This window comes from Pezoporus wallicus, unplaced genomic scaffold, assembly GCF_028554395.1.
Source record: "Pezoporus wallicus isolate ANWC-B61680 ecotype Strahan unplaced genomic scaffold, APGP_CSIRO_Pwel_v1 contig_5542, whole genome shotgun sequence".
NCBI classification, from domain to species: Eukaryota; Metazoa; Chordata; class Aves; order Psittaciformes; family Psittacidae; genus Pezoporus; species Pezoporus wallicus.
In genome coordinates, this window is record NW_026640165.1 from 653,800 (window position 1) to 681,403 (window position 27,604).

Below are 27,604 nucleotides of genomic sequence, written 5' to 3' on the forward strand. Positions count from 1 at the left end.
AGACGTGTTAGAAGCTGCTTGGCAGCAGTGAGGAGGGTGTAAGGAAGTTTGTGCCCTTGGGTAGGAGAGCGGTGCTGGTGTCGAGGGATCAGGCCTAGGCCTGGGGCCTAGAGTCAGAAGGAAGTCGCGGGTGTATATGTGGTTGTGGTAATGGTTAGTTTAACTCGAGTCACGTCCTTTACGGGCACACAGACAAGTGTGGGGGCTCTCTTGTAGCTGGATGTGCTGTTGAGGATCAGCTGTAAGGTGCACCCTGTGAGGGGGCAGTGGAGTCAGCCAGATGAGGGGTCTGGATGCGTCATGTGTCTTCTGTTCACACCTGGAAAGTAGATGTTACAAATAGAGAAGAGACAAAGAGAAAATAGTCTTGAAGTTGTGCACATAACTTGGATCTATTAATACAGAACAGAACTCAAAGGCTGTGGAGATGCTGCTGCAGTCAAGCTTTGCAGACAGCGCTAAAAATGCACGGTGACTTCAAATTACAGTTGAAGTGATACTGTGCATAAACATTGCATATTGTATTAGAAGGATGAATATGACAACTGCATAGTAGGTTATTAAAGCTAAAGTGATTCCCTTCATAGTCTGAGCTGGCAGAAATAAGTAAAGATTGTGTGAATCAAGCACAATTTCTTTTTAATAGTCAGATTTTTGTGTATATGTATGTCTGCATGCATGGACCAAACCATCCTGACTGGATTTGGGAAAAGAGAAGCAGAAAAGCATACAACTGATTTCCAGTCATATGTACCGATTTCTGTACAGACTTATTTTTTAAATAGCCTCTTATTTATCACAGTTTTGCCAAAGCGATAATAATATGAAATTGTTTTTAATGTTACTGGATTTGCATATATTTGGGCATAAGTATCACTAATTCAGTCCACTGTGCTTGTTAAAAGATCTTAATTTCAAATAATAGATGTGTTTTAAAGCACCGTATCAAGGAATATGCTTCCCAACAGAGGGAAATGCTTTTTATTAGCTCTTGAAACCATGGAATCTGTTGGTGTGAGGTCCTCTGTATGCCAGTAGGCCATGTTTCAGAAAAAAACAAGTATAACTGAAAGGAGTCTCAGAAAGTCCACATTTGTATAGTGTTACATGGAAGCTGAAATACTTTGGAAGCAGTTCTTGGTGATGTTCAGAATTTGCATCTTGTATGGATTACTGCTGAGTGGATCTAAAATTTGGCTTTGAATTGAGGAAAAAAATCCTAAAATGAGAGATCAGTCTTTGAACAAGTAGTTTTCACCTTAGTGATTCTGTAGGAGCATTGATGGCTCAGGCTGCAGTCCCTCCCATGTCACTTTAACACAACATGAATCTATTATCGTCTCAGAGAGGAAAGTCTTACTCTTCCTGGCCCACCCCTACTTCCACTCATTTTCTGGTCTTAGGATATGGGTGTTTATGAAGAGGGCTAGCTCAGGGAACCATTCCAGCTGAAATTTAACCAAACCAAAAACCAGCTACTTCAGTAATTGCAGCCTTGCTTCCAAAGCCTGCTTATTAACTGAGTGGAACCACCCATACTGTCTCATTTAGCTTCTAGCCTGGAATTCGAACAAAATACCCAGAGTAATTCTGTTCGTTAATCCAGAGTGGCACCATTATTATCATGAGATAAAAACCGAAAAAAATAAATCTGTATAGCTTTACTAGTTTAAAATTATTGATAATATCTGCATTTATTGAAAAGGTGGGATATAATGGTATGTTTTTGCAGGACTGATCTGAAGTAAAGTAGTACAGAATCCTGGACTCTTAAACCTGCAGATGAAAAGCTATTACAGAAGACTGTTGAACAGTTCTGTCCTGTTTCTCAGGCCTATCAATGTCTAATTATTCCTACAGGAAGTCTCTACTTTCCAGTAAAACTGCTTAAATTTAGTAAGTGTAATTTTTTTATTTTTATTCAAGAGGTCAAAACCCTTAAGTAGCAGTTGTTAGAGATCGGATTTGTGTCTGAGTAGCTGGTTATGTATAGCATAATAATTTTGTTTCAGTTTACATCGGTTTTCATTGATGTTATATACATTTCTGCACAGCTTGAAATGATTTCTTAATTTATACTAAACTGTCACATCTTTTTATCTTATTCTGACTGAGTTGCTTACATATCAAATATATTGAAAATGAGAAAGCAAACAGTAAAGTGAGGTTTGGAACACACATTTAACAGAGCAGGAGAGTCCTTTCACATTGTGTTTGTGGTCATATATATTAGTACTTTTTTGTTTGTCAAACTCATTTTCAGTACAAGTAGTTATTAATTTTCATGTAAGTATTCTTATCCACAGTTCCAGTTTAGCAACAATCTTAAGTTTAGATTATACAGTTATTTAATTCAGATCACTCAGCTTCCTCATTCCTTAAACTTATAAACATGTGCTTAAGTGAATTACACGGTTAGATTCTCTAATTTTTTATGTATTTATATATATACATATATCTGTCTACAGAATACATATAATCTATGTTGATCCTGTATATATGTAGAACTATATAGAGAGAATTATGTATATTGAATACGTGGAGTATTTAATTTTTTGTTTCAGTCTTTCCAAGACACACTTTACCAGAGATGCCGTTGTGTGAGATGCTATTGAGACTGCATCTGGATTATTACATAGCAGACTCTTCCTATTCAAAAAAAGTCAATTCAAGCTGACAGAGGTGCAGAAAAGGGCTCTGCCAAAAAGCAAGAAGATAAGAAATTATTGCTCTGGAAAGACATTCTCTTGAAAGTATCATTGAGGTGGTTTAAGAAATTATTACAGCCATGTTTGCTGCCTTGTTAGATTATACAACTCTTTCAGCTGAGTCAGTGGAAAGGATAGTGTCATCATCTACCTCTACACAAGTCATCCACTTAACCTAAATTCCCAGGTTAAGACTATTTAAAATCGGGGTGATTTTCCTTCAAAGTGGATGAAAAGATCTCAAGTGTTTCATTGTGCACATTGTGGTAAAGGAGCTAACCTTAAATAATGAAAGAGGAAAGACACCTGCAATAAATTCTAAAATGGTTTCAGCTTTATCTGCTGGTGGCTGTCTGACCCGTCCTAAATAAGGGTAGGATTTAAGCCTTGTTGAAGAGTAGACACCAAAGGGGTGAAGAGCAGCTTAAACTAAAGGACAATGCTGTAACTAAATATTTTAAGTACAATATTGCAATAAGGAGGAACACAAACTTGAGTAAAATACACTAATAAAAGCAAACTCCTTAATGTTTATTCAAATGGGAAGCTGCCATTCCAAATTGCTGTCATTCTGCAATGTGTTATTTCAAAAGTACGATATTAAGAAGAACATATGAAGACAAAATTATGTCATACCAGGTAACTTTGGTCTATCTGAAGTACACTTACTCTGCTTGCAGACCATTTTGGGGAAAGTAGCTCTATGCACCAGCTGTAGAAAGGTGATCAAGTACATAACAAAGCAGTCTGAACACATTTTAAATGCCCACCAGAAGCATAACAATTATTACTTAATGTCAGTTGAAGTCATACAGAGGCAGATATCTTTGTGCAAGCTCACATTGCACTTGTGACTGCAAGAAGCTATTAGATACCTTCAGGGTATCAACTCACCTCCTCATTCTCCCAAAACAAGGAAGATCATGGGTAGCTAGGCTTCCTAACAAAAGATTTGGACCAAAGGACTGAGTTACATCAGGAGAAATAGCCCCTGAAGACAATTCCGTGGGCTATGGGTTGCAAGAGTGCAATATATTTCCCCACATCTTTTGCTGTCCCCAGTCAGCCCCTGTGTCAGTGCCAGGATGTGATGCCAGTAGTAAGCTGGCACTGCTTGGAGCCAGCACCAGTTCTCTTCCACTAGCACTAAGCAGTAGAATCAGAAACTGAGGATCCGATCCATACTTTCTCATTGTTTGCTAAAGATAGGCAAAGATGAATGTTTAACAATCTAATCTGTGCGGTTTGGTTGATATGCTGGAGGGAAGGAATGCCATCCAGAGGGACCTTGACAGGCTTGTGAGGTGGACTGATGCCAACCTTATGAAGTTTAACTATGCCAAGTGCAAGGTCCTACACCTGGGTCGGAGCAATCCCAGTCACAGCTACACGCTGGGCAGAGAAGAGATTCAGAGCAGCCCTGTAGAGAAGGACTTAGGGGTGCTGGTCAATGAGAAAATGAACATGAGCCAGCAGTGTACGCTTGCAGCCCAGAAAGCCAACCGTATCCTGGGCTGCATCAGGAGGAGCATGACCAGCAGGTCGAAGGAGGTGATCCTGCCCCTTTACTCTGTTTTTGTGAGACCCCACTTGGAGTATTGTGCACAGTTCTGGTGCCCTCGACATAAAAAGGACATGGAACTGCTGGAACAAGTCCAGAGGAGGGCCACGAGGATGACCAGGGGACTGGAGCACCTCCCGTATGAAGACAGGCTGAGGAAGTTGGGACTGTTCAGCCTGGAGAAGAGAAGGCTGCATGGAGACCTCATAGCATCCTTCCAATATCTGAAGGGGGCCTATAGGGATGCTGGAGAGGGACTCTTCATTAGGTACTGTAGTGACAGGACAAGGGGTAATGGGTTCAAACTTAAACAAGTGAAGTTTAGATTGGATATAAGGAAGAAATTCTTTACTGTAAGGGTGGTGAGGCACTGGAATGGGTTGCCCAGGGAGGTTGTGAATGCTCCATCCCTGGCAGTGTTCAAGGCCAGGCTGGCCAGAGCCTTGGGTGGCACGGTTTAGTGTGAGGTGTCCCTGCCCACGGGAGGAGGGTTAGAACTAGATGATCTTAAGGTCCTTTCCAACCCTAACTATTCTATGATTCTATGATTCTAATTACCAACAGTGGATTTTCAAGGAATTAGTAGGTAGGAAGCTCGTATGTATAACTCATAAATATTAAAAACAGTAAGAATGTGGTTTAAATACTCCCATAGCATCTAATGCAGAAGATTTTGCAGACATACATGGTGAATCATTTAGGGTTTGAGATACCCAAATGAGATTTGATAAAAATATCACCATAGCCAAATAACGCTAAATTTCAGCTGGTTGTTCAGGCAACTTTGTGGCATAGTATCATAACAGATGGGACACTGGCACTTCTAAAAACCGTGTTTTACTTCAAAACTAAAAAATGTTTTATTTCAAAAAGGAATTGCCACTCTCATAAGATGTGACATGGAAAAAGACGTGGCTATTCAGTGCACTGACAGCAGGGCAAAGCAGCTCGGTGAAGAAGAAATCAAAAGTCTGCAGATCCAGGTTGGGAGAGTCAGTGATATTACTGTATATGTATTTCTGATATTCAAAATCCATAATGCTGTTTTTTCATGGGTCATTTGAACCAAAACTGTGGTATCTGGTCATTACTGCTCCAATCCAGACACAGGTAGCTGTGCTGGGGTGAGGGCTCTACAGCCACATTGACTGGATTGTGTGATTTTCGCCACAGTTACAACAGTTAAAACACAGTACCACCATGGGCAGTTTACAAAGACACTTCATTAGAGATCCCTTAACACCTTCATTAATTCCATCATTTACGTCTATGTTAACTGCATTTCCTCAGCTGTAGCCTTACACAGGAGCTTTCTAGATTCCAGTGTAAATTGAAGTAAACCTAAAGTTGTTTTCACCTATATTTAACTCCCCATAGTGCCAAGAAGTAACTCACACTGCATTATCCTTGTCCATATTCTGAGGTACCCTAAACCCCTAAACAGAGTCTGCTGACAGCCCTGGCTTAAAGCTTTACTTCTGTTTACAAAGTCTTTTGCACTGGGACATGACATCCTAAAAACTTTAAAGTGTTTTTTTTCTCCCATGATATCATCTGTGATGCAGAATTCACATGCCCGGGGAGCATAATCTGTTGGGAGAGTTTTCCTTTCCTTAAATTGGACGTATAACTGCTGAAACATTCATTGTGAGGCAGTTTTCTTTCATCTGGGCTTGGTATTATTTTAAAAGAGGTTGAGCTGGTTGCTGTTACATAGTCACAGCAATATCATTCCTGTGGGGTTTTTGCTAGCTTCCAGTAAATTATGAGAGATAGACCCCAATGCATTTTTATCAATGTAGAATTGAAAATGAATTTAATCTTTAAATAGAAAATCAACTAAATATTGGGGCTGCGGAACGAAGCGGCAACTGAGTCATCACATTTGTAGACTAAACTTTAATATCACAATGTTAATATAGAAAAGTAAAAAAGCAGCTGAATTTCTCCCTGGGCAGGTAGACTGCTTACTGAGACTAATAAGAAATCCTATCTTCTTCTCAGCTTGAACTTTTCCTTCAGCTTATTTTCCATGGCCATGCAGCTGTCTCGGTATTATGCCAACCCCTCAGCAAAATAAATTTGTCATTTAAATAAATGCAGAGGAGAAAAATTCCATGCTAACAATTTTTAATAATCCTAATTAATTATTGATTAGTGGTAATGACAGCAGAAAATTGATTTGCTGTTTGTATTGAGCTGAAATAATTTGCTTGTAGAATAAAAGCAACTAACCAATAAGACCAACAGTGATACTGTATTAATCTCTCATTTCTATATTAATAAAAGGTGTCTGTTTGTTAAGTGATAAGCAAAGGAATGCAAGATAGTTCTAGGTAGTAGATCTTTCATTGCATTTATCACCAGTGTGTTGGTGTTTCTTTCAGCTACAGTAACTAACACATGATTTGAAGAAAAAAATCTATACAAACCTCAGTAGATACAGATTTTTTTCCCTTACAGTACCTTTTGGGTAGCAGTAAATGACCAGGTAGGACTGATCTCTTTCTTCTTCATGTCTTTCAGCTTTTATCAGTATTTATAACAACCATAGTTTTTCTCAAAGCATTCTAGCACTAACCCTTACACAACATATACTCAGCTTTTTTATCTACAGAAAAATCTGTGCTGCCTTTGAGAATTTCTGCACTTAACAAATGCTTTTTCTTTTCTTTACTTACTAGTATGGTCTCACAGTCAGGTATACCCTCTGCTTCTGACATGCTAACAGTATTTTTGCGGTATTTAAAAATCAGTTCTGGAACTACATGTAGTATTACATGCAGTATTTCACTGATATCATATATTATCATACTCCACCTTCAAGCTTCTTTTTGGTATTCCCCATCTGTAGGTCCAGCAGCTGTTGGCCTGTTAATTTTCAGCTTTGTAAGAGAAGTTCACAATCAACAGGCTGGTTTTGATGACTCTCCTCCACCATCCCCAGGATCTTTGTATAATATTATTTCATTCCAAGGTATGATCACATACGTCATAATTATAACCTACAGGTTCAGTTCCTATGTGTATGAGTGAAGTTGAAGTCCAAAAGACTGTAAACAGATAGGCTGGGGACAGACCAGGTTAATCAGCAGAATAAGTCATAATCATAGTGTAGCAGAAGCCTAATTATTGCCTTTTTTCTTTTTCTTTCCTTGGTATATATTGTAACAAAAGGCAGTATATTAAGGAAGGAATTGGAAAGACATAGCTCTGCTGGTATTTAAGATGTATAAAAACCTTTTTAAGTGTACATGACAGTGTTGGTTGACACCAGGAGCAGATAAGAGACGCAGGCAACATTTCCTGTTAAAGAGTGAGATGTGTGTGTGGTGATGGGCTGTATATGCAAAAGTCCTGTGCTGAATAGAGATACCATTTCAGAATAAAGGGATCCATAATGGTGCTTGGGTTACAAGTGACCAGCAGAATGGAAACGTTGTCCAGTCAAGCTCAAGAGAGGGAGTGGTGGTCTTCACAGTCTGGAGGTAATGGCTAGACATCATCATCTTTTCCAGCTGGTCTTTTCCAGCCTTGCTGATTCCATGATTCTGTGCAGTTTAAGAACTCTGGTTTAGACCTTTTTAGCTCTGCAGTCTTAGACCCTATTAGCCTCCAAGGACTGATGTGAGAGAGAAAGGCTGTGATTTTTACTTTTGTACAAAAGAGGACTGACTTGAAGTGAGAGAGAGTTAGCATTGCTGAGCTAGAGTCAAGGTAGGTGTGGGGGTTGGAATGTATTGAAACTGTCAGAGACCATGGGAAGGAAAAACTACAGCAGGCAATTAAGAGTGACCCATCCCTGACTGGTACTTGGAAGATGTTGGAACTGGCCAGGCACAAGGACGTCAGAACTGGAAAGAGGATGTCAGTAAGAAAATCAGATAGACCTTTCACCTGATGTAACTGCAAGGCAAACACAGATGTGCTTGGCTAATTGCTTGGAAGCGTATAAATACCGTGTAATCTTTGCAATAAACGATCCAGCTTGCACTCTACCTCTGGGTCTGTGCCTCCATCCTCACAAATGGTGCCCAAACAGGGACAAGACAGAGAGCTGTGACTTCGCGACCAATGAGGACGCCCAGCCATACTCCGAAAGCCTGCAGCAATTAACCGATACCTCTGACTGAGGTAAGCAGCTGGGAACGGGAACATGGAAAACTCAGCATCCCCCAAGCACAAGTCGGTGTACAGAGTACTAGTAGAATTCCTAGCGAAGAAGGGGGTTACTGTGAATGAAGACAGACTAAAAGACTTGTTAACATGGGTCTCGACCCATGTCCCTGAGGCGACATCAACTAATATTTATCAGAAGGGAATATGGGACAAGATTGGGGTCTGCCTCTGGGATGCAGCCACAAGGGATGATGCAGCAGCACCCAAATTGCTGGCTGTATGGCTCTCAGTCTATGAGGCACTTAGGAGCATAGGAGGCATCGGCACCGTCAGCCCCTCCTGTCCCAACAAACACCACTCCGGATCCTCTCGACCCAGAAACTGATCTATTCCCGCCTGATCCTGGCATTGGCTGTCGTGAGGCGCAAGCTTTGCTGGTGCTCACGCACCCTCCCGCGCGTATCGATTTGTGGGAAGATACCCGCCGACAGGCTGCAACAGGAAATGAGCCAGGCAAAGATGACCCTTTGATCCCGGACCGATCGACCCTGACAGAGAACCCGACCTCTACCACCCCACCCCCCCCCCCCCCCCCCCCGACCCGCATAATATGTGGAGAAACATTAAAAAAGAAGCGGAAAATCAAGGTGCTGTGAGCCTGCCCCACAACCTGAATGCTCCACATCCCGACCGTCACGAGACGAACCGCGGGCTGGACGGCGGGGAGGAAAACGGCGCTCCCGCGGGAGCCGGGCGGGGGCTACGGCGGGGGCTCCCCTCCGGCCGAAGGGCTGCGCCTGGTGGCGGCGGGAGAAGGAGCTACGGAACACGGGCGCACTGCCTCCACCTCCCCGCTGCCGCGACCTCACTCACTCGCCCGGCGGCGGCAGCAGCAGGCTCCGGCGGGCTCCCCCCATTGTCTGCCCGCGGGCAGAGGGCTCTGATACTCGCCCGCCCCTCGCCTTTGTGTGCTCCGGCAGGCGCGGGTACGCGCTGCGCCCGCCGAGATGCGCGCTGCGGGGCGGAGGGGGTCCACTCCTCCCGGTGAGAGGCGGGAACAAACCCAGCCTCTGCCCCGGAGGTTTTTCTCCCGCAGCAATGGTCTGTTAACATCAGATAACGATTCAGTAAAACACGCTACCCTTCAAAACAGAGGTACCATAGATTTTTGCAATTAGCTCAAGGACATGGTTGTAAAGACTTTGATGAGATGTGTTGCATGAACCTATCTGATCATTCTGAGTCTGTCCATGATGCAATTCAAAACCTAAAGGACAGACTTCAGAAGTTGGGAGTGGAGAGTAGCTGGAATTCGCTAAAAAGTTTGCTGTCAGAATAGAACATCAATGCATGCTTGAAAGACATTATTAAAATTGCAATAGCCTGTGTACAAATCTTTTTATATATTTTGATCACAGTTCCTTGTTTAATTGCTTGCATAAATCGTTTGTTCGCTAAGTCTATTAACAATGTTTTGTTAGCTTATAAAGAAGGGGGAGATGAGGGGAATATTGCACAAGAAGCTGTGCCAGCAGACCTGGACGAGAGCCCGGACATCTGGACTCTTACCAGCCACAAACCTTGGGAGAAGTGAACCGGACAAGTTGGGAAGAACAGAGAAAGAACATCAGATAATTTCTGAGGATGGTACATTTGGAAACAAGAGGATGCTTAAGATAAAGAATGTGTAGTCAAGGGGAAGTGGAAGTGAAATTTTTAACGAGTAGTGATAGCAGAGAACTATGTTTAGAAATAATTACTCAAGCAAAGGTGTGTGGACAGTAATGTGATTGGCTGAAAGAGTGCGTGATCATTAAGATTGTTTTGTGATGGAAAAGTACTAAAGGAACTAACTGCTACTAACAGCTAGGCAGAATACTATGAAAACCTGTAAGCTAACTCAATAAGGGATTTCGTTTGTAGCCAGAAACAGAGTCCATGCCTCAGTTGCCACAAGATTGGGCCTGGCAAAGGGTGTCATCCCATATAAAGGATGGCCCGCGTGCAGTAGGGACCTTAGGCATGTTTATCCCTAATAACACTATGATAATGAATAAGCGAGGATTGCGTTCTCGAAGGTCAACACATGCTTTTCAACCGAGCTGCGATGACAAAGTATATTTTTTGAACCCAGGTGAAATTATAGCTGCCTCATTTTTAGCTCCCAGAGCAGCTAGTGCTCAAGCTTTGGCAACATTGAATAAGTTAGGATGTTGGCTTGCTAAACAAACTAATGCTATATCATCCACTCTCTCTGCGTTGCTCACTGATGTTGACTCTATCAGACATGCGACTTTGCAAAATAGAGCAGCAGTTGATTTTCTCCTCTTAGTGCATGGACATGGGTGTGAAATTTTGGAAGGAATGTGTTACATGAATTTGTCAGACCATTCAGAAACCATACATGAAAGTATCCATAAATTAAAAGACAGTGTAATGAAGTTAAGGGAGGATGATAAAGATCGGTTATCATCACTTTTCTCTGATTAGAGTATAACTGGGTGGTTATTGACTTTGGTTAAGGGAGGATTTATCTTTTTGCTTTCTCTCTTTGCCATCATATGTGTTGTACCTTGCTTATTGCAAAGTATACGGCGAATGTTATCCCAAGCTTTTGAAAGACATGTATATTGCATTGCAAAAACAAGAAGGGGGAACTGGGGGGGTTGGAATGTATCGAAACTGTCAAAGACCATTGGAAGGAGGAACTACAGCTGGCAATTAAGAGTGACCATGGGAAGGAAAAACTACAGCAGGCAATTAAGAGTGGCCCTTCCCTGACTGGTACTTGGAAGATGTTGGAACTGGCAAGGAACAAGGACGTCGGAACTGGAAAGAGGATGTCAGTAAGAAAATCAGATAGACCTTTCACCTGATGTAACTGCAAGGCAAACACAGATGTGTTTGGCTAATTGCTTGGAAGCATATAAATATCGTGTAATCTTTGTAATAAATGATCCAGCTTCTGGGTCTGTGCCTCCATCCTCACAGTAGGAGCCAAATTTGTATTCGATAGAGAAGATGAGATTTAAAAGAAAAAATATCTTTTCTAATATTCTATTAAGAAGAATTCTCTCAACTATGAGTAAAAATATTTTTCATTTGAGGACATTTCAACTTACAATTTCGAACTTCCAGCACACACTAACTTTCTTCTCTGTGAAACTAGTGGTGCTGTCAAACCCTGCCTTTGTGTCAATATGTATTCTGCTGATACCTGTTTTATTTGCTTACATGTCCCAAGACGCTGCATGTGTTGAATTTTGTTTCATTCTGAAAAGATCAAATGCAAAACGGTGTAACAGCCACATCGATTATTTATGAATCAAGTCATGATATTAATGTGCCTTGCTCAAAATACAGCTATGGCTCAAAAGGAACTGCAGACCTCTACCCCACTCCAGCGTAATCCAGAAACTGATCTGTCAAAGTTGTTCATTTTTAAGTTGTCATTGTTACTGAGACTGCCGTGGAAAATAAAACCCAGCCGCATCAGCAATTCTTGAATCCAGACATGGAATAAATGCCCACTGCTGCAGAGCTTATGCATGTACCATTGCGTTGCCACATGTTCACAAAATTCCAGAAGTCTTATGTACTTCACACACTTGTTTGTTATGTTTTTTTGTTACTTCAAGGGGAAACAATTAATTACAGATATCTTTGCTGCTTTTCCCTTCGCCATCCTCTTGCAAAAGATGCATAGCAGTGGCAGACATCTTACGGTCTGCTACACCTACTAGGTATATTCTAGCATGCAAATTACTACCTGAATTAGGAGTACCACAGTGTCCCAGAGTGGAACAGCATGTTCCCAGACCAGAGGTACTCTGGGAAGTAGCAGACACAAATATTTGGAGGCAGAAAGTGGAAGGTTGCAGAGTGTGAGTGCTGGGTGAAGAGCAGTGAAACACCACAGTGAAAGAGAGTCCTGGAGTTGTGAGCATCAGATGAGAAATAAGAATGTGAAGGAGTTGCTGTGATAGGTATGAATATAACCTTGACTCCTAGTAAAACAGTTTGTAACACTCTTTAACAAAAATAACCCAGAAACAGGGATGATGGTTCTAGAGCAAAGGAGTGGCAAGCCATGCAGCAAAGTACTGTTACATGATGAAGCATGCTGGTTTTCATCTGGAGTTTAGGCTGAAATGAAACTCATAAGAACAGATTAAATCGTGGCAGTATTTCCATGCCAAGTATGAACAAAAGGTGTGATATCCCATGTGTTTCTATAATTGAAAATACAACTCTTCTTGGTGACAGCTCAGATAGTGGCAGTGAAATAGCCTTGACCTAGAACATACTAAATCTGGAATAATCAAGCAAGAGGTGCAAGTGTGATTCAGACACATTTAACAAGAGATATCTCAGTCATTTTCACAGAAGAAAGCTGTAATATTATCATCTTTCTGACAAGAAATAACAGGAGAGCAAGCGCTATCTGTCTTGCTTTAATGCCCTGCAGTGGCACACGTGGCCAGTGACCTGATGTATCCCCAACAAAGAATTGTCTTAGGTTCTTAGCTATGCCCAGTGCCTGTGTCACCAAACTTGGTGAGTGCTGTAGTGTCTGAGTATCAGCAAGGATCAAACTCTCACTGCAAAGTGTTTGCACACTTTCTGGGCTTCCTAAAGCAAATTTCCATCCTGTTATACCTTCAGGCCAACAGGACATGAAATATATCACAACTGTTTTGCCAGACTGGGCTTGTTTTTTTTCCAAATTTAAATCACAATACGTATCAGTTCAGTTTATGAATAAGTCCATGTAAGGAGTAAACTAAAAAGCTGTAACTTAGTAAAATGTAACTTTATATTTTTGATTAATTATTTCAAAATTTGAGAGATTTCTTCAAACAGTGAGTTATGTTGACAGTTGGATATGACTAATATATACTTGCACATGGTAGTATTTATAAGAATAGATTTACAAGTCTAATGATAACCAAATCATATAAAATTGCTTTTTCTAGCCTCCAGTGAGATTTGATCACATGGGGTATTATATGATTTTGGTTGTATTAGACTTTACAAGATTCCTTTTCCTGCATCTCATTACTTATTTGTAATTACTTATTTATTACTTACTTATACAGCACCTTTGATTTCAAGCACTGGATTTTCACAACAACAACAAAGCAAAATATAGGAAAAAACCTGGATTTTCGTAACCACTTCCTTTAGGAGTTGTGTGAATTAGCAACAAATAAATTCCATTAAGTATATATATTTTTATAGGTAAATTAATTAATGAAGTTTTAGAAGTTTCTGTCAGCAATTCATTTACAGGTTTGCTTACTCCTCTCTGTTTATGGTCCTTCAAAATCTTTTTCCATCATGGCTAGTGCTATGGCAATACAGTCACGGTGATAATACTGCCAGAGAATGTGGTCTGTCTGCCCAGGAGTGAGGTTAAATCCTGATCTTATTATACAGGGTTTGTAATATTTTTACAAAAATACAGCTCAGAAGAATGCTGTGGCAATTTACTAATTTTGTATGTCAATGATGTTGCTGTAATGCAATGATTGAAGAGAGATAAAACTCAATTGTGCTGAATTGCTGATTTCTTTGGTATCACCAAATCATCAGCACTGAAGTCTGGCACTTTCCTGTGACATCCTAGGAAAACTGAATTCTCAGAAATGACTTAATACTCACCAGCTCCCTTAAATGCTTCATGCGAGGCATCCTGAATTGTGAGCATCCCAAATCATCTCCTATCACTGGACCATATACGCAAAATGTGAAGTATGATTTGATCTTTTGTGGACTTCCTGACTTTAACCCAACACAAAAATATTATAAAGGAATGGCTGTCACGTTTTGCCTACCAGGAGAGCCACTTCTCTGTTTCTTACGCTTTAAAGAGAGCTGCCTGATCTATTACTTGAATTACAGAATTGCATGCTGAGGCATTCCACTAAGCAACAGACAACTGGGAAGCATCAAGGTGCAGATGCCTCTCTTAATATACCAATGAGTCCATTTCTTACTGGCCTTTTTCTTTGAAAGCTGATTTTAGAACAAAGATTTATCATTGAGAATTCTTTGTTAAATAAAAAGAGCATGCAGACTGTAAATAAACAGATTTAATAAGCCTGCACAGATTAGATGCTTGCAGCGACATAATGCTCTCTGACTTCATCATGTGCAATGCAGCAAATATATTAAAAGGCACTGGTGAGTCCAGAAACAGCTTCTTTTTGCTGTTCCTGCCTGAGAACAGGATGCTGGTAGGAAGTTTTTACTTGTGTTGCAGCATCATGTGGAGCTGGACTGGTACTACAGTGGTGAAAATGAAGCTGCTTAGACCCCTGGCACTGTGGGCTACTGCACCAGGGAGCCTGAGCCTTCTGCCATCCTTCACAGTCACTGCATGAACAGCAGTGGCTTAAAACAACACACTTGACTCCATGACAGTAAGAGATAAATCAAGACACAAGAAAACTTGGTACAGATTGCAGGGATGATCCCACACTTTGCATGCAAAGTTGTTGATGGAAGATGAACACATGCTGTAAGAAGGCTTCCTTAGAACATCTGGCAGGATTATAAATAGCTGACTATTCCCAGAAGATAGAAGGTTAAAAAGAAAAAGAGAATCTGCTTTGTGCCTGCTGCTACTAGACAAAATATACATTAGTATGGATCAGAAGGTAGGAGTGAAACTGTTAGCCAGCAGCTGGTGCAGGTGGAGTCTATTTCTTAGTAGTGGTTCTATTCTGAAACTTCACAAGCACTGAGGAAACCATGGAGGGCAAGAAGAAGTAATTAAGAAATCTGTGTGTTTAGAGTAAGGATAAGTCCCTGCTACTGTGCTTTGCCCCTACTTCAGTGCTTTGCAAGGCTTGGCAGTGCCTATAAGCTGCCAAAAAATGTGTCAGCAGAGAATAGAAATGGGGTTACTCAAAACACATTCAAGAAGCGTAACGTCCTCATGCAGAACTCTCAGCTAAGCTTCATTTCAGGGCCCACAGATGCACATTACACATAGGCACCAGGAAACACCAGTCACAGATCAGGAAAATAACATTTCCTTATGTGTGTAAGCTGTTTTCCCATTCTCCAGTGGTGGAGACCATTGGTTTGACCTTTGTGCCTTCCTTAGTGACCTCAGAGGCTTAAAAGTGTTTTGGAAACCAGCACATACTATTTCCTTAAGAACCATTCTTAATTTCCAGGCTGTGTGGGATAGTGACTCTGTCCAGTCTAACTGCTAACACAAGGAACCTCAGTCTACGGTTCCAGCTCAGAAAAAGTGAAGGAATTTTTCTCAGTTAGAGTGTTCTCCTACATAAAGATTAATTTTGTCACATAACTAGGCTTTCAGTCAAGAAAGCACTTTTGCTTTCTAGTGCATCTCTGAAACAAAATTCAGGTGTATGGCTTTGGTATTAAATTTGTTTGGGTGCTTCCAATATTACCCTGAAGCTATGTTTCACCTCCAAAATACTATATTGAAGCAGACAGATATTTGCAAGTCACTTTTTAAAACTATAATATTTCACTTCAGTTGCATTTGTGAAGGGAGAGGAAAGATCCTCTCCAAAGTTTTTATTGTATCACATTTCAGGCAGGTTCTCAATGGCTCACTTAGCAACTCTTTGGCTTGCACTGTAGTCTCCATTAACAAATCCAGGCAGGTCAGGAGGCCGCATTCCACACCATTTAGTGATGACCAAAGCCCTACTCACACTCAGCTCTGAAACATTTAGCTCATCTGGCTCATTCAAAGTGAGCTAAATGGTTGGAAGAAAACGGATTCAGCCCGGATTGCTCAAGGCCCTGGGATGCCCTGCATCCTCTTTCTTCAAACTGCCACTACATTGCCTTTCAGTGGCCCTGTTCTGCTGACTGAAGCTCTGGCTGCTTTTAATGCTGCTCAGCCTCTTTCTTCTTTCATAAAAGCTCTTTCTTTTTCCTTTCTCCTTCTAGGGTTTCATCTTGGGAAAATTGGCTGCAAACTAGCAAACGAGCAAACATATGTTTCATTTTAAGTAAATGGTATTACACTGAAACAAACTAAATCTATTCACATACAAAATGTAAAGCATAAGCTTAAATGCCACCAGGATGCCTAAATCTTTGCAGAATTGAGTAACCAGCACTGGAACAAACCGCTACTAGAAGAAAATGATCAGCCTGTACTGTTGTACAATCACCCGGTATTCAAAGCACAGTGGTTTCATATCATTGTCAACCCCACTGTGTAACTTATGTGTGTTTGATTTAATTACTGCATGTGAGAGCCTCAGGGAAAAACATCTGATTTTATAATGTACTGTATCAGTTGCTAAACCTTGCATGAAGGAAGCCAGCATGAAGTATGTGCAGTATGAGAAAGACTAATGTGCACACCATATCACTTCGGCTGTAACTAATAGCCGCCATTCCTGCAAAGGTAAGGGCTGTGAAAGAAGTTCGTACAGCTCCTTACTGAAAGCAAAAATAGGAGCCTCAAATTTGGATTCCAGCCTGTCTTCCTTATAAATGCAGGTCTTCATTACAATTGAAATGAGAGTGAAGGGGACAGCCTGTTCTGGGGCAGACAGACAAAGAGGGGCTGCTGTGCACTGTCTTTCCAGATCACTGAATTCACCAGAGCTTGCATTACTGTGTCCATTAAGTGTTAAAACTGCATTTAAAAATAATTATCTATCTTCTTTGGCTTTTGTAGTATGTATTCTGTAGGAGACTAAAAGCATGATTAGCATCAGTGCCATCTCCTCTCTTTCCATTCAGACAACAGCCTGCATTGGATTCCCCATCTCATTCTGTGTGGGGAATGCTCAGGGCTCCTGCCTTCTACCTGTTTTGGCTCCTTTAACCTTGGCTCAGAAGAAGGGACAATTCCACAGGATATTAGTTTAGTATTGATATAAGAAGGATCTTTGAAAATTGTGTGATTTATATCATTCCAAACAGTGCACTGCTTGACCAGATCCTTCACCATTCTCTGGGTTTACTCGTCTATGCACATAGACTTGGACTGGGCACAGTCCAGGCAGATTAGTTAACAAAGCATTAGTTTGATGACAAAATAGTTGTGGTTTTGTCCATTGCCTTTGGAATTTCTCTGCTACACAGGCATTTCTTTAGTTTCAGGTTTTGTTGTCCATAATATGTCCAGCACATTCACTCCAGTCTCTGAAGAAACACACAAAGCACTGAGTGTCAGACGCTATTAAAAGGAACTGAAATGAGTAAAGTAAAAGAGAATTCTGACCGTTCTCATTTAATTGCATGCGATGTTTCTTTCAGCAGCTGGTATGCCTGTCTCCTAGACTATGTGAATATAATTCTCACTAGGCATGGGAGAGGGAAAACATATCTTGGAGCATGCCTGGAAGCTAAAATTTTCAAGTCTACCTTAAGAATGGGCACCTATTAAAATAATATATAGAGGTACTAGCATCCCTTACAATCTGTGGACACCAAGTACAATACTTTACTAATCCCCTGGTCTGTTTGCTAAGAGCAAGCTATTCTAATACACTGCATGGCCTTAAATGAAAATGGGTCCTGGCAATGGGATGCCATAGCCTGGCTGCAACAGATTCCTAATATCAAGTGCATTGTCTGACTAATCCTTACTACAGCTTTATTATTTCTTCCTTTGAGTCTTCGATAAGGCAGAAATGACCAGGTGAGCTCCAACAGAGGCAGGAATTGAGTACAGGTATTCCAGCTTACAGGCCATCCTTCCCCACATCAGCAGCAGAGGAGTTAACTAGGCAGTATATGAGGTGCATACTGGCCTGCAGGATCAAAACAAAACTAATGACAAGTGACAACCTACTCTTCTGCAGCTCCAGCTGCAGAATCCCTATGGTAACTTAGCCAAAATGAAACTGTCTTCACCCATGTGTCTCTGCAATTGCGGGAAGCTCTCTCTGAGTGCCCCAAAAAGCAAGTGAACTTGACAGCAGATACGCTTTCTTGTCACTACAAGGATAAGGTATATATCTTCAGTAAATTTTACAGGAACCATCTATCCCGATGCTCTCTGTAACAAAAACTGTGATCACTTTCTGTCTGTTCCTAGCAAAAAAAAAAACTTAAAAAACCCCTGCAATGCTCAGCAGCATATAATTCATCCACCTCTACAAAAAACACAAATCAGTAATAACCTGGTCTTTTGAATATGTTGTTAGCACCACAGAGCAAAGAGCACAGAGAGCATAAACAGAGACATATAAACAGGTGAGGATAATGAGAACATTTAAATGGTCATTGTAAGTCCTTAATCTGACCTCCATGCTTCAATAGTCCATGCTACAAGTTTTTTGTTTCAACATCATCAGATACAGCTGGAGGGGCCCTGACACACTTAGATTTTAAAAAGTGTAGGAAATCTGAAGAAACCTTCAGAAAACATCCAACAACCCTTAAGCAGTTCAAGTTCCCCACTACTAGCAGGGAAGATACCAGAATACTTTCTGCCTGTACGCTTTTTATACTTTTTCTTAGTTCTGTACAGCCTTTGACTAAAGTTGTCTGAGCACAAGGAATTAACATTTACTTGGCTCTGCCTTCCCATTCTTTTAAATCCTGATATGTCAGCTCCTGTATCTCACTTTTATTTTAATCTCTCTTCAGCCAAATACAAAAGCCCTAATAAAGTTTCTCCAAATTTAATTTCAGAAATCAAAGGATTTTCCAGATTTCCCGTATCAGTGCCAGCTGCTGCCAAGCACAGTGCAGTGCAGCAGGAGCTCCAGCTAAAAATACTCATAGTTTATGGAAGTCAAACCAACTTTTCTATGTGTTTACAATGAGCACAGGAAGTGTTCATCCTTTGTCAGGATTTTTTAGTATTTGTTGATTGGGACCTCATTGAGGATGTATGATGGTTTTGGCTGGGATAGAGTTAATTTTCTTCATAGTAGCTAGTGTGGGGCTGTGTTTTGGATTTGTGCTGGAAACAGTGCTGATAACACAGGGGTGTTTTAGCTAATGCTGAGCAGTACTTACACAGAGCCAAGGCCTTTTCTGCTCCTCACAGCACCCCACCCCACCAGCGAGCAGGCTGGGGGTGCACAAGGAGCTGGGAGGGGACACAGCTGGGACAGCTGAGCCCAACTGACCCCAGGGATATCCCACACCACATGGAGTCATGCTCAGCATGTAAAGGTGGGGAAGAAGAAGGAAGGAGGGACATTTGTAGTGATGGTGTTTGTCTGCCCAAGTAACTGCTACGAGTGATGGAGCCCTGCTGTCCTGGAGATGGCTGAACACCTGCCTGCCCATGGGAAGTGGTGAATGAATTCCTGGTTTTGCTTTGCTTGTGCAGTTTTTGCTTTACCTGTTAAACTGCCTTCATCTCAACCCACGAGTTTTCTCACTTTTACCCTTTTGATTCTTCAGCATCCCACTTGGTGGCGGGAAGGGTGGGAGGGTGTTGAGCAAGTGACTGTGTAGTGCTTAGTTGTTGCTAGCTGGGGTTAAACCATGACAGTATAGTATTGTTGCTTTCCTTCAGGAGGGATGTGTTTTCAGGTGGACTGGCCACTGCCAAAGAACTAGATCAGATTGAAGGCTGGTGGTCCCTAATCTCTGAAAGGTCAGTAGTGTCCTATATGTAGGGAGGTTCACTAAAGCTTGATGTTAAGAAAGAGTTTTGAGGACAAGACATGATAGGAAGTCCAATGAGTTTTGGGATATTCTGTGAATGCCCCAGACATTTTGTGTCATGTATTCTCCATCTCTCTGAAGGTTGGGTTCTCAGCTGCGCGCGGATAACACTGGTTACAAGTAACGGAGCTGTGATCCAGATGAAGGGTGGGTGATGCAACTGCATGATGTGAAATGGGAGAGTGCAGTTAGGTCTTGCACATTCCTGTGGGCCGTATTTCTGACACATCAAGGATGCAGCAGACCCACCGAGTACATGCAGCCTACATGACCAGATGCACAGTAGCCCTTGTCCCTAGCCCTGTACAAGAGTAGTCCATTAGACATTACTGATGGAGGCTTTTGGTCACTGCTGCACATTTAATAATTTAAAGCTCTAACACATATTGCAGCTACAAGGAAATACTCATCATTTACTACTTAACCATGAAGAATTTTGAACATTTCTAAAGGACTTGGTCATTCTCTTCCACTTATTTTTTTATATTAGTGTGTTTTGGAGTTTTTTTTTGTCAGGGAAGTAACTGCAGTCCTACCTGCAGATGAGCTCTCTATATGTGAGTCAAAAAGTGCTTTTGTAATCATGTTTATGCAGATATTTTGTCTTCATCTTCAGAAGAATACAGAATAAAATAATACTCAAATCATAAGTAACCCCTATTTTTAGTGTAAGTTCCAAGTATGCTTCAGTTACACAATCTTTCTTTTTGCATTTTAGGTTAGGACAAAAGGTAGTTGAAGTGCCTCTGAACGAGGATACTGATTTGAGAAACAGCTGACCTTGTTTCATTGTAATCTGCAGAGAGCAATAACAGTATGCAAAATGCCTCATGATTCACCAACCGCAACTGTATGGAAAGGCAGATTGACTGGTAAAATCTTTAAGAGATACATGAAGGCTTTAACAAAGTTCATCCTTGGGGCTTTGGAGATGTAGAGCCAGCAGGCTGGGGCTTGGGGTACCAGCAGCCTGATTCCTTTGTGCATCTGATGGAGTAGCATTTTAACCTATAGCTGCTCATCAAGAAACTCTGGAATTATATGTTTTGAGCCTCACTGTAATTTTCTGCTGAAGGACATGCAAGAAGCTCGGTACTTCCCCTATTTTGTTTAACTTTACTGAACTTTCAATCAGAATATCATCACACCCATGTTTGTGTGGCTCTTTATGGGTCCGATTCCTACAGAGCTCACACTGGCTCACACTTGCAGAGCTCAGCCAGCAGCCAGAAAGGGAAAAACATCCTTGAATTATTGATGTAAAAGAAGTAGCACTTTTTGGACCTTATTTTCTGTCTTTGGTAGTAGGCCAGAATATGAAATACACAAGTTTCTCTTTAAACCAAGCTGTAATATTCAGAAGTAACAGTTGCTGTTTCCTCTGAAGAAGAAAAAAAAATGCATTTCAGTCTTTTTTTCAGTGCAAAAACCTGCCACTGCATAGATCTACTTGTTTATGAGAGTGCTAGAAGTTGAGACTCCATTGTCTGAGGCTTAAAAAGTTGAGTTCAATAGACTTTGATGTAAAGTGTTCAAGAAAAGGATTGTTTAAATAGGAGCCATAGCTGTGATGATTTAAGAATATAAGCAAGGTGTGGCTCCGAGGGGATGGTAATATCTTATGAGACCAGCAGAAAGTTGGGTCAAAATGGTGAGTTTTCATCTTAGTTGAAGGTCTGTTGTGCCTAAAAGGTCTTCTCTCTTTCCAGCTGCACAAGACTGTCAAATAGAGAGATAACCTCTCCACACAAGCCTAGTCTCTATCAGTAAGGAATATCATGCCTCTTTGTTCTTTCCTCACCTGCTCTGATGTGGAATTGCTATAATTTGTAAACTGATTTTCTTCTCAAAACTATTTTCACTGTCAGAATCTGATTGTCTTGGATAGCCTTAAACATTAACACTTTTCTCCATGCTCAGGTTGCCTCACTATAGGTATTTACTACTTAAAGGATAATGTACCTCAGTGTTAAAGCAAACTGTCCTCCTACAACCAGCACAGTAAAAAACAGGGATTTTTAATGACTTTTTTCAGCATTACTCAAGTCCTCATGGAAGAGGCAGTGTGGTTTATCAGCTGGAGCATGGACCCTATGTCAGGAGATCGGGCTCTGTTCCTTGACTGCCATGCAGTGGTTTTACCACATGCATAAGGCCATGCTGATCTATGGCCAAGCAGAAGCTGCACAGCTGCAGTTAAATCAGGCTTCTGCCTCACACACACACACACATCCTGCTAAGAGAGAATTGCACCTTCTCTGGTTCAGTGGTGTAGGTGCAGGGCTGATTCTGGGCTCAAAGCAGAAGTTGGTATTCGCACGCACAAGAGCACGCCAAAAGGTGCCCGTGCCTCCAGATCTGCTCTCACTTACCTTCATGGTCATTTTAGGGTTTAGGGAGATAGGAAAAGAAATTTTTGCATCCAGCGTCTTATTATACTATATCTTGCAGGTAAACTGTGAACTTCTTTGGGGGTGATCCTATGGAAATTATTAGTTAATATGCCACATTACTTAATACTAAAAAACACTGTTGTCAGAGCTGTAGGGTACAAGTAGTCCAGGAAGTTCGTTAGAATTCTTCACCAGATAAATCTGGAAATGCAGTGGTACATGCTAGATGATGAAAAGATGCTTACGTGCCTTTCTCAGGGAAATGACTTCTCTTCTTGTGGGTTGTTGTGATTACTGAGAAACTGCATAATCTGAGATGCTGATGCCTGTCTCTTCTCCAGAATGATTAGAAACCTTTCCTGCCAGAAAATATTTAGAGTATGGTTTCTCTTCCATTGCTTTCAGTTCCCAAAGCAATTACATCAGAAAGAAGTGGACCAGTGTGATTTCCTTTTAAATTGATGCAGTTTTATCACTAGAATCCTCCTATCAACGCATATTCTGGATGTGTGGGCGCCTATTCTGCCAGAATCGGTATTTGCTCAATGATATTGAAAACTGTCTCTACACAAAGAGGATAGTGTTGCTGTACCTCCTAAGTCAGTATGGATAACATCATGTGAATTCTAGCTTTGGCAAGACCTAAGAAATAGATACAAATTCAGTTTAGAGGACACCCCAGCTTCCCATTGCTCTCCGCTCTTGGTTCTGATTTCTGTTCCTGACAAAGGGCTGTTACTGCTCCAAGGGCACACAGTTCTGGATAGTTTCCAGCCCTTATATTCAAAGGTTATGGAACATCTGTCCATAAAGTGAGAAATACTTTCTCTTTTGGTTATAGTGCTGGCTGGATTAGGTAGCAGTGTGTGTTTGTAATAGTGTCATCGAAGTTTATTTGGCAAATCATCTCCAAGGAATACATGATCACACAGTACAGTGCAATTCCTCTAAACATAAAGGGGAACACTAAATTAGGAGCTAAGTCATTGTATCTATCAAAAGCATAAATATGCAACTAAAAGTCGAATGAAAACAGTTTGAAGACTTTTTAATTCCTCTTTGCATCCTCAGGGAAGAAAGAAAGAAACAGTAAGGAAACAACAGAGAACAGAAGGAGGATATCTGGCAAGTAGGTCAAGCTACTTAGAGAAAGATACTTACTTAAAAAAAAAAACCCAGCCCAAATGAATTTAAAAGATTTGAGGAATGCAAAGGGGGAAGAGAGAGAAAATCCAGAGTATGGAGACCTAGTCTCACCTCCTCAAGAGCTGATCCCATAGAAGTTCACTGGCGTTGGACTTAGATGTGTCTTGCAGAAACCTGTTTTATAGGATGGCATCCAGCCCTGGTCCATGGTCTGTGATTCACAGGGAAATGAGTTCACTTCTCTGGTAACACAAATTAGGAGAGGGATTCTGGAAAGAACAGAATGAGATTGACAACTGGACTGGAGGGACTGAGTGGTTCTGTGAGAGGGATGCAGGGATGGCTGGGGGGGGGGGGGTCCCTGCCCTGCTCAGCTGCACCACCTCTGCAGCATGGGGCTGGATTTTCATTTGCATTGGGTTTAGGACTCCAACCCCAAATTTCCAGTTTATAGCAGGCAGACCTGGCTGGATGGCCACATGCAAAGAATTGCGGTCAATGGCTCAGTGTCCAGCTGGAGACCAGTAACGAGTGGTGTCCCTCAGGGATCGGTGTTGGGACCGGTCTCATTCAACATCTTTGCCAGTGACATGGACAGTGGGATTGAGTGCGCCCTCAGCAAGTTTGCCGATGACACCAAGCTGTGTGGTTGGGTTGATACACTGGAGGGAAGGAATGCCATCCAGAGGGACCTTGACACGCTTGTGAGGTGGGCTGATGCCAACCTCAACCTCATGAAGTTTAACCATGCCAAGTGCAAGGTCCTACACCTGGGTGGGAGCAATCCCAGGCACAGCTACAGGTTGGGCAGAGAAGAGATTCAGAGCAGCCCTGCGGAGAAGGACTTGGGGGTGTTGGTCGATGAGAAAATGAACATGAGCTGGCTTCAGTGTGTGCTCGCAGCCCAGAAAGCCAACTGTATCCTGGGCTGCATTAAAAGGAGCGTCGAAGGAGGTGATCCTGCTCCTCATGAGACCCCACTTGGAGTATTGTGTGCAGTTCTGGTGTACTCAACATAAAAAGGACATGGAACTGTTGGAACAAGTCCAGAGGAGGGCCATGAGGATGATGAGGGGACTGGGGCACCTCCCGTATGAAGACAGGCTGAGAAAGTTGGGGCTGTTCAGCCTGGAGAAGAGAAGGCTGCGTGGAGACCTCATAGCAGCCTTCCAGTATCTGAAGGGGGCCTATAGGGATGCTGGGGAGGGACTCTTCATTAGGGACTGTAGTGACAGGACAAGGGGTAATGGGGTAAAACTTAAACAGGGGAAGTTTAGATTGGATATAAGGAGGAAATTCTTTCCTGTTAGGTTGGTGAGGCACTGGAATGGGTTGCCCAGGGATGTTGTGAATGCTCCATCCCTGGCAGTGTTCAAGACCAGGTTGGATGAGGCGTTGGGTGAGATGGTTTAGTGTGAGGTGTCCCTGCCCACGGGAGGAGGGTTAGAACTAGATGATCTTAAGGTCCTTTCCAACCCTAATGATTCTATGATTCTAGGATTAGTTGTGTTTCTATAGTAGTCTGAGGAATTGAGTAACTCAAACACCATTCTGAGTATTAAATTGTTTGTTCATTGCCAAGACACTGTGTGTTAAGACAGAGTCCTAGTGTATCCTCAATGACTGTCAAGCTTTCTTGCTCTTTCTCCGGTAACAACAGTTCAGGTTTTCAGGCCTCACTTCAGGCCAGCATTAGCCCCATGTTGCTTAGCAGTACCTGCAAATAGGCAAAATGACTTTGATACTTCCCCCACAAAGAGAAGTTAGTAATTTTTTTAAAAATAATCTAATTTAGAAAGAAAAGGCTGAGCTCCCATTCCATCAGGTATGTGGTACTGGGGGCAAAGGAGGATCATTTCCCTTCAGTGCAGATGTCACTTGCCATTCAATATTTGCAGGTATTTTAGTAGGGCGTGGGCAGGGGAATGGAGGTCTCTGATAAAAGGGTATTTCACACATGGTAAAGTCTGGAGAACTGCTCTGAGCATGTCATTCCGAGCTTCCCATAGGCTCTCAGCCTCCATTGCACTTGGCTGAATACATTCAATTTGGGCTGATTTCAGCAGCTAAATGTCACAGCCTTGTAAACCTTGGGTACCAGTAGCACAAATGAAGGAGCTATGGCAAAACCAGGCAATACGCTGCAGAAGCTGAATTAATTGCTGATAGAAGTGGGGAAGACAGCAGGGTTATTTTGACCCTTCCCTTCTAAACGTCTTTCAGAGTTACCTGTTGATAACTTCTGATATCATTAAAGTGGTAAAAGAAGCAAAACAAAACGAAAGCAGAGGAAAAGTAGAAAGTTAGAACATCCTGAGGCTGAGGGTGTGTTTTCCTGTGATTCTATGATTTTTGGACAGTGATGGATGAGTACCCCTATACTACTTCAGCTGTTGAAATTTTAGATGCTGGGTCAGTTCTGAACATAAGAAATGGATGTGACTTGCAGGAAGCATCAGTACATCACACGGATGGGAGAAGGGACCATCCCTGCCTCTCCCCAGGTGTCTAGTTTGTAGGTACCCTGGCTGCACTTCCAAGAGGCCAGCGGCACTTTTCAAGGCTCTTTTCTGGTTCCAGGCTCATGGTCCCAGGCTGGGAGGCCTTTCTCTGTCAGTATTTCTTCATCAGGCAACTTCTTCTGTTTCGTAATTTTCCCCTTTTAACCAGGCTGCCTTGTTGGGTGCTCACATCAAGGTTGGGCTTTTGTCTTTTTCTCCATTGCATTTGTCTGCCTGGTCTGGTTCTCTGTTTGGCTTACGGCTTCCCCCTTTTCCTTATCATCCTGTTTGACAAGGTTCTGAATGAGATAAACTTACTGAAATAAACATGATTGACACATATTCTTATCAACCAGTGGGACTGACTCCCATCACTGCCCCCCATATCAACTGTTGATTAGATTTGGGTCTCTGTGCCCTCTTGCTTGTGGCTTCCTCTTTTTCCTATAATCCTCTTTTGTATGAGGAAGGTCCTTGACCAGGCACCCTTCAGGGAGCAGATGCTTTCTCCTTTGTTATACCCTTACAGTAATGATAATTAGGATCTTGCTGAGCAATGAAGAACATGTTATCAGACAGCAAAGGGAACATGCCCACTGTAACACCCAGCATATTCTATACTAGTAGCAGGACTTTGAACTTGACACAAAACTTCACCAGAAGCCAGCACAGAGACTTTAAAATGGGAACATTATGTTGGAACAACTGAGTGCCCAAAAGACTGTGAGGTGCTGCATCCTGTATCAGCTGCATTCAGGAGATAACACAGTTGGTAACTCCTGCAAACAAAGAATTGCAATAATCTAGCCCTGAGAAGTCAAGCCAACTCAAAACCCTCCCCTCTTAGGAAGCGACGCAGCCTGCTGATATTTCACAGGCAGCACAAAGATGGCCTAGTAGTACAATGCACACATATCTGTTGATCAGTCTGACAACAATAAGAAAGCTTAACTCTGGGAGATGGATTTAAAAGTACAAGATGAGGTGATTCCAGGATAGCAGTCACATTCAGCAAGTGTCTCCTACACGATCCATATTCAACAGGGGTGGCTGCGTACAAGAATTGACTTTCTTCTCTTACATCTCCTCACAACTTGGCCTAGTACAGTTGCTGGTGTCTCCCTTGCCCTGTCCTGGGTTTATGTCTCTGCTGTTTGTTTCTTTTGTGATTTTGTTCTTTTTTAACAGAAAGCTCAAACATGCCATACTCTGGGACCCCTGTCATGCAAGATATCCCTTATGATTGAAAGTAAATCTAAACAGAAACTGGTAAGGCATCTGCAGCTGTAATCATCAGACAAACCAGATTTCACTCACAGTACTGAATAATGCCAATATGGCAAAAAAAGTGAAGATTCACACTCACCACTGTTTTCCTAAATTTACTTGTCAGCAGTTGTAATAGTGAACATGGAGTTGGACAGGGCACAGCGAAGGAGGGGTTAAAACACCCTCATTGCATGAAAAACTGGAGCCCCAGATCTGTTCCCACCTCCCACAAGTGCCTGTGTCGATCCCCATTGTGAGCAACACGGG

At 41.9% G+C, this 27,604-nt stretch overlaps 1 long non-coding RNA gene across 1 annotated transcript; it reads left to right on the forward strand.

The window, feature by feature from the left end:
* The first annotated feature begins 1,434 nt into the window (after positions 1-1,434).
* On the forward strand, positions 1,435-7,241 carry LOC130603837 (uncharacterized). Its single transcript, XR_008973299.1, has 3 exons — positions 1,435-1,896; positions 2,575-2,895; positions 7,124-7,241. It is a non-coding gene; the product is annotated as an uncharacterized LOC130603837 (long non-coding RNA).
* Positions 7,242-27,604: the final 20,363 nt, after the last annotated feature.